Genomic DNA, 9414 nt, shown 5'->3' with positions numbered 1-9414 from the left:
AGACGAGTATCAGCTATGGTGGGGCAGCAGAGGGGTATCAGAAATGGTTAGACAGCAGAGGAGTAACAGCCATTGTGGGGCAGCAAAGGGATATCATTCATGGTGAGGAAGCAGAGGGGGAACCAGCTATGGTGGGGTAGCAGGGGGGTATCAGTAATGGTGGGGCAGCAGAGGAGTATCAGTCATGGTTTGGCAGCAGAGAGGTATCAGTAATGGTGGGCAGCATAGGAGTATCAGCCACAGGTGGGGCAGCAGAGGGGAATCAGTAATAGTGGGGCAGTAGAGGGGTACCAGCCATGGCAGGGGCAGCAGAGAGGTATCAGCGATGGTAAGGCAGCAGAGGGTATCAGCCATGTTGGGGAAGTAGAGCGGTATCAGCCATGGCGGGGAAGCAGATGGGTATCAGTCATGGTGGGGCAGCAGAGGGGAATCAGCCTCGGTGGAGCATCAGAGGAGTATCAGCCATAGTGGGAAAACAGATGGGTATTAGTTATGGTGGGGCAGCCGAGGGGTACCAGCCATGGTGGGCAGCTGAGGGGTACCAGCAATGGTTGGGCAGCAGACGGGAATCAACCATGGTGGGGCAGCAGAGGAATATCAGCCATGGCGGAACAGCAGACGAGTATCAGTCATGGTGGAGCAGCAGAAGAAAATCAGCAAAGGTGGGGCAGGAGACGGGTACCAGTCTTGGTGTGGCAGAAGAGGGGTATCAGCCATGGTTGGGCTGCAGAGAAATATCAGCCATGGTGGGGCAGCAGAGGGGTATCAGCCATGGTGGGGAAGCAGAGGGGTACCAGCCACGGTGGGGCAGCAGACGAGTATCATCCATGATGGGGCAGAAGAGGGGTACCAGCCATTGTGGGGCAGCAGAGGAGTATCATCGATCGTGGAACAGCAGAGGGGATACAAGCCATGGTGGGGCAGCAGAGGGGTACCAGCCATGGTGGGGCAGCAGAGGGGTACCAGCTATGGTGGGGCAGTAGAGGTCTACCAGTTATGTTGGGACAGGTCAGCCATAGTGGGGCAGAAGAGCGGTATCAGCCATTGTGGGGCAGCAGAGAAGTACCAGCTATGGTGGAGCAACAGACAGTACCAGCTATGTTGGGCAGCAGAGGGATATCAGCGATGGTGGTGCAGCAGAGGGGTATCAGCCACGGTGGGGCAGCAGAGGGATACCAGCCATGATGCAGCAGAGGGGTATGCGTCTTGGTAAGTCAGCAGAGGAGAATCAACCAAGGTGGGGCAGCAGAGGACTATCAGCCATAGTGGGGCAGCCAAATAGTATCAGTAATGGTAGAGCAGCAGAGGAGTACCAGCCATGGTGGGCCTCAGAGGGGTACCAGCCATGTTTGGGCAGCAGAGGGGTACCAGCCATAGTGGAGCAGCAGACTAGTATCAACCACGGTGGGTCAGCTGAGAGGTACCAGCCGTGGTGAGTCAGCAGATGAGTACCAGTTGGGCAGCAGTGGTATCAATGGTGGGGCAGCAGAGGAGTACCAGCCATGGTGAGGCACCAGAGGAGTACCATTCATTGTTCGGCAGCAGGGGAGTATCAGCCATGGAGGAACAGCGGAGGGGTACCAGCTATGATTTGGACAGCAAATGAGTACCAGCCCTGAAGAGGCAACAGAGGAGTACCTGTCATGGTTGGGCAGCACAGGGGTATCAACCATAGTGGGGCAGCAGAGGGGTATCAGCCATGGAGGTGGGGCAGGAGAGGGGGTATCATCCATTTTGGAGCAGCAGAAGGGTACCAGTTATAGTGGGGCAGCAAACGAGGTTCCAACAATTGTGGGGCAGCAGAGGGGTACTAGTCATAACGGACAGCAGAAGGGTAAAAGCTGTATTGAGGCCCAGAGGGGTATCAGCAATTGTAGGACATCAAATCGGTATCAGCAATAGTGGAGCAGCAGACGAATATCAACCATTTCAGCTCAGCAGAGGAGAGTCACTTATGGAAGGGCAGCAGAGGGGTACCAGCCATGGTGGGGCAGCAGAGGGGTATCAATCTTAGTTGGGCAGCAGAGGGGTATCAGTCATGGTCTGGCAGCAGTCGAGTATCAGCTATTGTGGGGCAGCAGACGAGTATTAGCCAAGGTTGGGCAGCAGAGGGGTATCAGTCATGGTGGGGCAGCAGAGGAGTATCAGCCATGGGGGGGGGAAGAAGAGGGGTACCAGCCATTGTGGAGCAATGGAGGGGTACCAGCCACGGTGGTTAGCAGAGGGGTACCATTCATGGTGAGGCAGAAGAGGGAATCAGCCATGGTGGGGAAGCAGGCGAGTATCAGCCATAGTGGGGCAGCAGGGGGTTATCACCTATGGTGGGGCAGCAGAAGGGTATCAGCCATTGTGGGGCAGCAGAGAGGTACCAGCTAATGTGGGGCAGCAGAAGGGTACCAGCCATTGTTGAGCAGAAGAGGAGTATCAGCCATGGTGGAACAGCAGAGGGGTAAATGCTATGGTGGGGCAGCAAATGGGCACCAGCCATGAAGAGGCAACAGAGGAGAACCAGTCATGGCTGGGCAGCAGAGGATTATCAGCCATAGTGGGACAGCAGAGAGGTATCAGTCATGTTGGGGCAGAAGAGGGGGTATCAACCATGTTGGAGCAGCAAAAGGGAACCAACCATTGTGGGGCAGCAGAGAGGTACTAGCCATGGTAGGGCAACAGAGGGGTATCATTCGTTGCGGGGCAGCAGAGGGGTATCATACATGGTCAGGCAACAGTCGAGTATCAGCTATTGTGAGGAAACAAACGATTATCAGCCATGGTGGGGCAGCAGAGGGGTATCAGTCATTGTAGGGCAGCAGAGGGGTATCAGCAATTTTGGGGCAGCAGAAGGGTACCAGCCAAGGTGGGGCAGCAGAGAGGTACCAGCTATGATGGGCCTCAGAGGGGTACCCGCAATAGTGGGGCAGCCGAGGGGTATCAGCAATGGTGGGGCAGCAGAGGGGAATCAGCTATGGTGGGGCAGCAGAATAGTACCAGCCACGATGGGGAGGCAGAAGGGTATCGGCCATGGAAGAGCAGAAGAGGAGTATCAGTCATGGTGGAGCAGCAGAGGGGTATCAGTCATGGTGGAGCAGCAGAGGAGTATCAGCCATGGTAGGGCATCAGAAGTGTATCAGCAATTATGGGGCAGCAGAGGGGTATCAGCCATTATAGGGCAGCAAAGGAGTATAAGCAATGGTGTGCCGCAGGGTGGAATCATTCATGGTGGGGCAGCAGAGGGTTATCAGTCATGGTGAGGCAACAGAGGAGTATCAGCCATGGTAGGGCAGCAGAGAAGTATCAACCATGGTTGGGCAGCAGAAGAGAATCAGTCATGGTGGGGTAGCAGAGGGGTACCAGCCATGGTGGAGCAGCAGAGGAGTATCAACCACGGTGGGTCAGCTGAGAGGTACCAGCCGTGGTAAGTCAGCAGATGAGTACCAGTTGGGCAGGAGTGGGATCAATGGTGGGGCAGCAGAGGAGTACCAGCAATGATGAGGCACCAGAGGAGTACCATTCATTGTTGGGCAGCAGAGGAGTATCAGCAAATCGAGGGACAGCAGAAAGGTATCAGTCATGGTGGGGCAGCAGTGGGGTATCAGCCATGGTGGGGCAGCAGCAACCCGTTCTCGCACTTTCGTATAGTCAATATTCACTTATTAAATACGTGCATATGTGACATACTAGTTTACCTTCAAAAGCTTCATAGAAAACACCGACCTTACCTAACCTTCTTAGTATGTTAAGATAAGCATCTTATAGCTTCGTAATTACAATTATTACTTAGCCTTCTATAGGTATATATTATACCTAACCTTCTTAGTATGTTAAGATAAGCATCTTTTTGCTTCGTAATTACAATTATTACTTAATCTATTATAGGTATAGGTTAAGTAATAATTGTAATTACGAAGCAATAAGATGCTGATCTTAACATACTAAGAAGGTTAGGTAAGGTCGGTGTTTTCTATGAAGTTTTTCAAGGTAAACTAGTATGTTTAGTATGTCACATATGCACGTATTTAATAAGTCAATATTGACTGTAAGAAAGTGCGAGAATGGGTTGGCAGCAGAGGGGTATCAGTCATGGTGGGGCTGCAGTGGGGTATCAGCCATGGTGGGGAAGCAGAAGGGTACCAGCCATTGTGGAGAAACGGAGGGGTACCAGCCATGGTGGGGTAGCAGAGGGGTACCATTCATGGTGCGGCAGAAGAAGGAATCAACCATGGTGGGGCAGCAGACAAGTATCAGCCATGGTTGGGCAGCAGAGGGGTACAAGCCATAATGGGGCAGAAGAGGGGAATCATCAAGGGCGGAGCTGCATAGGGAGCATTAGCCATGAGCAGCAGACGGGTACCAGCCATGGTGGGGGCAGAAGAGGGGTACCAGCCATTGTGAGCCTGCAGAGGTGTTCCAGCCATGTTGTGGTAGCAGGGGGTTATCACCTATGGTGGGGCAGCAGAAGGGTATCAGCCATTGTGGGGCAGCAGAGAGGTACCAGCTAATGTGGGGCAGCAGAAGGGTACCAGCCATTGTTGAGCAGAAGAGGAGTATCAGCCATGGTGGACCAGCAGAGGGGTAAATGCTATGGTGGGGCAGCAAATGGGCACCAGCCATGAAGAGGCAACAGAGGAGTACCAGTCATGGCTGGGCAGCAGAGGATTATCAGCCATAGTGGGACAGCAGAGAGGTATCAGCCATGTTGGGGCAGAAGAGGGGGTATCAACCATGTTGGAGCAGCAAAGGGGAACCAACCATTGTTGGGCAGCAGAGAGGTACTAGCCATGGTAGGGCAGCAGAGGAGCATCATTCGTAGCGGGGCAGCAGAGGGGTAACACACATGGTCAGGCAACAGTCGAGTATCAGCTATTGTGAGGCAGCAGACGAGTATCAGCCATGCTGGGGCAGCAGAAGGGTATCAGTCATTGTGGGGTTAGGTAAGGTCGGTGTTTTCTATGAAGCTTTTCAAGGTAAACTAGTATGTTTAGTATGTCACATATGCACGTATTTAATAAGTCAATATTGACTGTAAGAAAGTGCGAGAATGGGTTGGTAGCAGAGGGGTATCAGCCATGGTGGGGCAGCAGAGGGGTATCAGCCATAGTGGGGCAGTGGAGGGGTACCAGCCATGGTGGGACAGCAGAGGAGTACCAGTTATGGTGGTGCAGCCAAGGAGTATCAGCAATGGTGGGGCAGCAGAGGAGTATCAGTCATAGAGGGGCAGCAGAAGAGAATCAGTCATGGTGGGGCAGCAGAGGGGTACCAGCCAAGGTGGGGCAGAAGATAAGTAATAGCCATGGTGGGCCAGCAGACGGGTACCAGCTATGGTGGGGACAGCAAATGAGTTCCAGCCATGAAGAGGCGACAGAGGAGTACCTGTCATGGTTGGGCAGCAGAGGGGTATCAGCCATTGTGGGGCAGCAAATGAACATATAGGAATGGCATTCACATAACCAATGAAAATTATATCATCAGGTAAATGTATCTCTAACTACACAGACCTCAGGGTATCCACTGACATCCCTGCAACATAATGATTATAATTATTCATGCTGGTACTCCATCGCACTAATCCAGTCTGACCGATTATATAGAATCGACAACTGAATCATTTATATGGTAAATCTCTACACTGACCGCTTACATACTCGAGTCAGTCTACACACACACATATATATATATAACTACAGTGTGGTCGTGTACAACATCTATCTCCAGGTACCACCCCACCAGTCACCTGGATGTGCCACTGACAGCTGTCTCTCAGCTGCTTCCCTAGCCTGGCAGGGCTATGGGACAACACAGATTTACCGAGAATTTACCCTAATACTGAGACACTGTTACACTGGCTATTGTACTCACGTTTTCCTCACATTTCACTCATTTCCCAGGTCACTACCTCTCGGGCTGTCAACACTTAGCTTGCTCCTCTTGCGTCAACAAGATGTGGCCCTAGGCTGTCCTGGGAATGTGGCCAAGTGGCCCAAGGGGGTGGCCAAGGCATGTGCCACCGCGTGGCCCACAGCGCCCCTCCCGATCTGAGAGGGGGGGTGGTAGCCGGCGTGCGGGCAGCCTGGGGTAGCCGGCGCGCGGCTAGGCGGGGTGGCCTGGGGGTGGCCCCCGGGCATACACACGTGGATGGGGAATCACCAACAACTCCAGCAAACCAGAGCCTGCCTTGCTCTACACTGGGGTGACAATGGCCGGCGGCGTCCCAACACTGACGCCGCCTGGCGGAATTCAAAGTCCAACATGGGCCTGTAATCTCACCACAATTGCACTAGGAGGCCCTGCCTGTATTGCGCCAATTGTCCATCAACACTAGACAGGTTATTTGAACCACCTGTTACACCATGAGGCTCTGCCAGCTGCTTCATGGGTGCCCACTGTCTCTGAGGCAATTTTATTCGTCCTTCCGTACCTCATCGGCCTCAAATTTCATGAAAATTGGGCCTAGACACAACCTGGGATGGCAGGAGTGCCATCAGTGCTGGACAACACGGAAACGTCCGCGATTAACAGGGGTGGAGGGGGAAAACGTCCCCCCCCCCTCCACCCAGCTGCGTCCTCGTCCACCTGCTACCCGGCTCAAACTGACGATTTCGCGGGCTAAGGAAACTCAAAATGCCCAAACCTCCTCCCCTACTTTGTCTTGACCAATCAGCAGGAAGCCGGCACTGTTCCCTCGTGCCGCTACCAATCACAGCTGTTCGCGCCAAAACACAGCTCGGAGCAGACATGCCTACCCCAATCACAGGCCTCACTCACCCTCAGGCATCCCGTGACGTCACAAGGAGGGGGAGGCCTAAAGATAAGGGGCGTACTGTCTCACATGGTGGGGAGGGCAACAGTCACCCCACTTTCCCCCCACCTCTAATGGTTTGAGTCAAGTACCTCGCATACCACTTCACTCTCACCTCCTCATCATATTTCACAGAAACAGGAAAATCTCTGTAATTCTCTCTACAGAGCAATCACAGACTTCTGACTACTCACAAATGATAGTCCTTAACATAAGCTTTCATTCAACACCCCACAAGTATATGTTAGTTTGAAAGCTTCAGTTTCTAGAGTCCCTTGAGCGACTAACCTAATCTAGAAACTAGGAAAACTAGCTGAGGGAATCTAGATTCCCTCACACTGCCTCCCACTAAAGAATATATTTTCCTGCAAGGAAAATACATTCAAAACACCAGCTAGTTTTTCTGCACACACCTGCCCAACAGGTGTACTAGCTAAACAAGTTTGGAGTGTGAAACTCTGTTTCCTATACATCCCTGGCCTGAGAGTCTCTGTGCACTACCACTGGATCACCCTTGGTGGTGCTGCCCGACCTTGGAGTGGCAACATGTTCGGCTCTAGCTCTGGTCCTGGCTGGTTCAACACCTCACAATCATTTCCATCACTGAACCTCCCATTTCCGTCCTCGGTCTGTGTCATACTGGACACATGAGCAACACATTGGTGTGGCCTTACCGGTGAAGCACTTCTGCACTCCCCTCAGCCTACAAAGGACTTACTGTCAGTTCTCCACCTGACATTGCAACAAGTTGACAGGATCACTCTCACTGTCCACTTGCCCTACACCAGCCGGTCTTGCTCTACCGACTGAACTATCTGGGAGAAAACCCTCTTCTACAAGCACCTACGCTCACCCTACTGAGCTTGGGGTCTTTCCCTTGCTTCTCCTAGGTCTCGCTACTCTAACAAAGACTCAAGCGAAACTTTTGACATCTGTCAAACTCCCTTGTCTATTTCTCCCTGGACCTAACTTGGAATGTGATCAGCATTCCCTCTGCAGATCTACTATAACCCTTTACCAAGGCAATCCTTAAAGAACAAAATCATTATGCTGCTGGGGATCTGAACCATGGAAAATCACCAGCCCAAAATGACCTTTGCCATCTTGCATTGGCAGCCTTTCTTCAAAAGGCGATCGATGTATGCATCCATCGAATCGTCTTTCTCAGGACTGCTAAGCTAGGCATCTTTACCTTCATACCTTGTCACCGGGTTAAGTGCACTAGGGTGGGTTTGGCTTCCCTTCCCTGTGTGAGATTGCCTCCTTGCAATCTGCACTTGAGCCAACACTGACTTGCTGCGCTCTCACCATCAGGCTCGAACTCGGCCTTGCTGTCACCTCTGCAAACGGGAGCCTTTGCTCAACCTCTCTAGTGACTACCATGAATTCTTCCTGGGGTTGTACAGTCCCCACTCTGGCAAGAAATTCCATCACCTGTCTAACTACAGATGAATTACTCCCCTTCTCTAAAGAAGTCTACTCGGATCCTACTCTGGTGGCGCGACCTCCCACTAAGATCCAACTGTGTAATAACAACTACACTCCTATGACATCCTTGAGAACTACAGTGTCGTCCAATATGACCTCTCACTCTTGAGGTCACTTCTAGAAGCTTCTTTTACCCTAAGGTAGGTGGTGTCTTGCACCTCAGGCAGGTCCTGAGTGCACCTTTGCAACCACTGTTGCACGCTGGCTTGGTGTCCACGACACCTGCTGCTGAGCTGACACCCCTCACCAATGAGTGTCAATGTCCACTAGCTAGCAGCCAAAAAAGCCAGACAGATTTCCCCATATCTTCCATGAAATACCTCTTTCATACAGTGTGTGTGGTGTGTGTGTACCTAAGTGTGACAACCGTGCACAAAACATACCTCCAACAATACTGTTCCACAATGTTCTGCAACGATATCTTATGTTACTTTAAAAATCAATAAGACTGCACTTCATGGGCTCGAACCCAAGTTGCAGAGCCCCACGTTGGGCGCCAGTTATGAGATTTTTTTCTACGCTTACCTCCCTTAGGAGGTGGACTACAAGTTTAAAGGCTGCTCACGGCAGTTAAGCATGAGTCCAATAGAAAAAGGAAAAGCGGGAGCAAACCGCCAGGCCTCCACCACTAAGGGTGAAAACCTGTCCACAATAGGCCGCTGGCTCCTTCTAGTTAAACAGGACGTTAAAACTAATAAAGGGTAACCGACGGGTTCTAACAATCAAATATTTATATTTGATGTGGCGCTATGAATTGGAATTCGAATTCCCAAGAACAGCCGTCATATCAAGATCACATCAACATTTAATCGTAATATGCAGAAATATGGTGGAATAATATGGTTGAAGGGTTGACATCAAAGACCGTTTTCTATAACATAACAATTTATTAATAACAAGAGACTAACTACTACATTATCGAGTTTACGTTACGTTAATGTCCATCCAGTGGCACGATGACAAACAGCTAAATAGCAACCTTTGCTGTGAGGCTGCATACTGAACTAACCTGAACACAGGTGTGCCCACTGATGACGCAATATTGCAAATCAAAGAAAAATATCACAGACTAAGTTATACCACAGCGAATGGTTACGTTATTGTCCATCAAGTGGCGTTTGCAACACAGCTAT

This window comes from Procambarus clarkii, chromosome 29 (genome assembly GCF_040958095.1).
Source record: "Procambarus clarkii isolate CNS0578487 chromosome 29, FALCON_Pclarkii_2.0, whole genome shotgun sequence".
Taxonomy (NCBI): domain Eukaryota; kingdom Metazoa; phylum Arthropoda; class Malacostraca; order Decapoda; family Cambaridae; genus Procambarus; species Procambarus clarkii.
Note: the sequence above shows the minus strand (reverse complement) of the source record.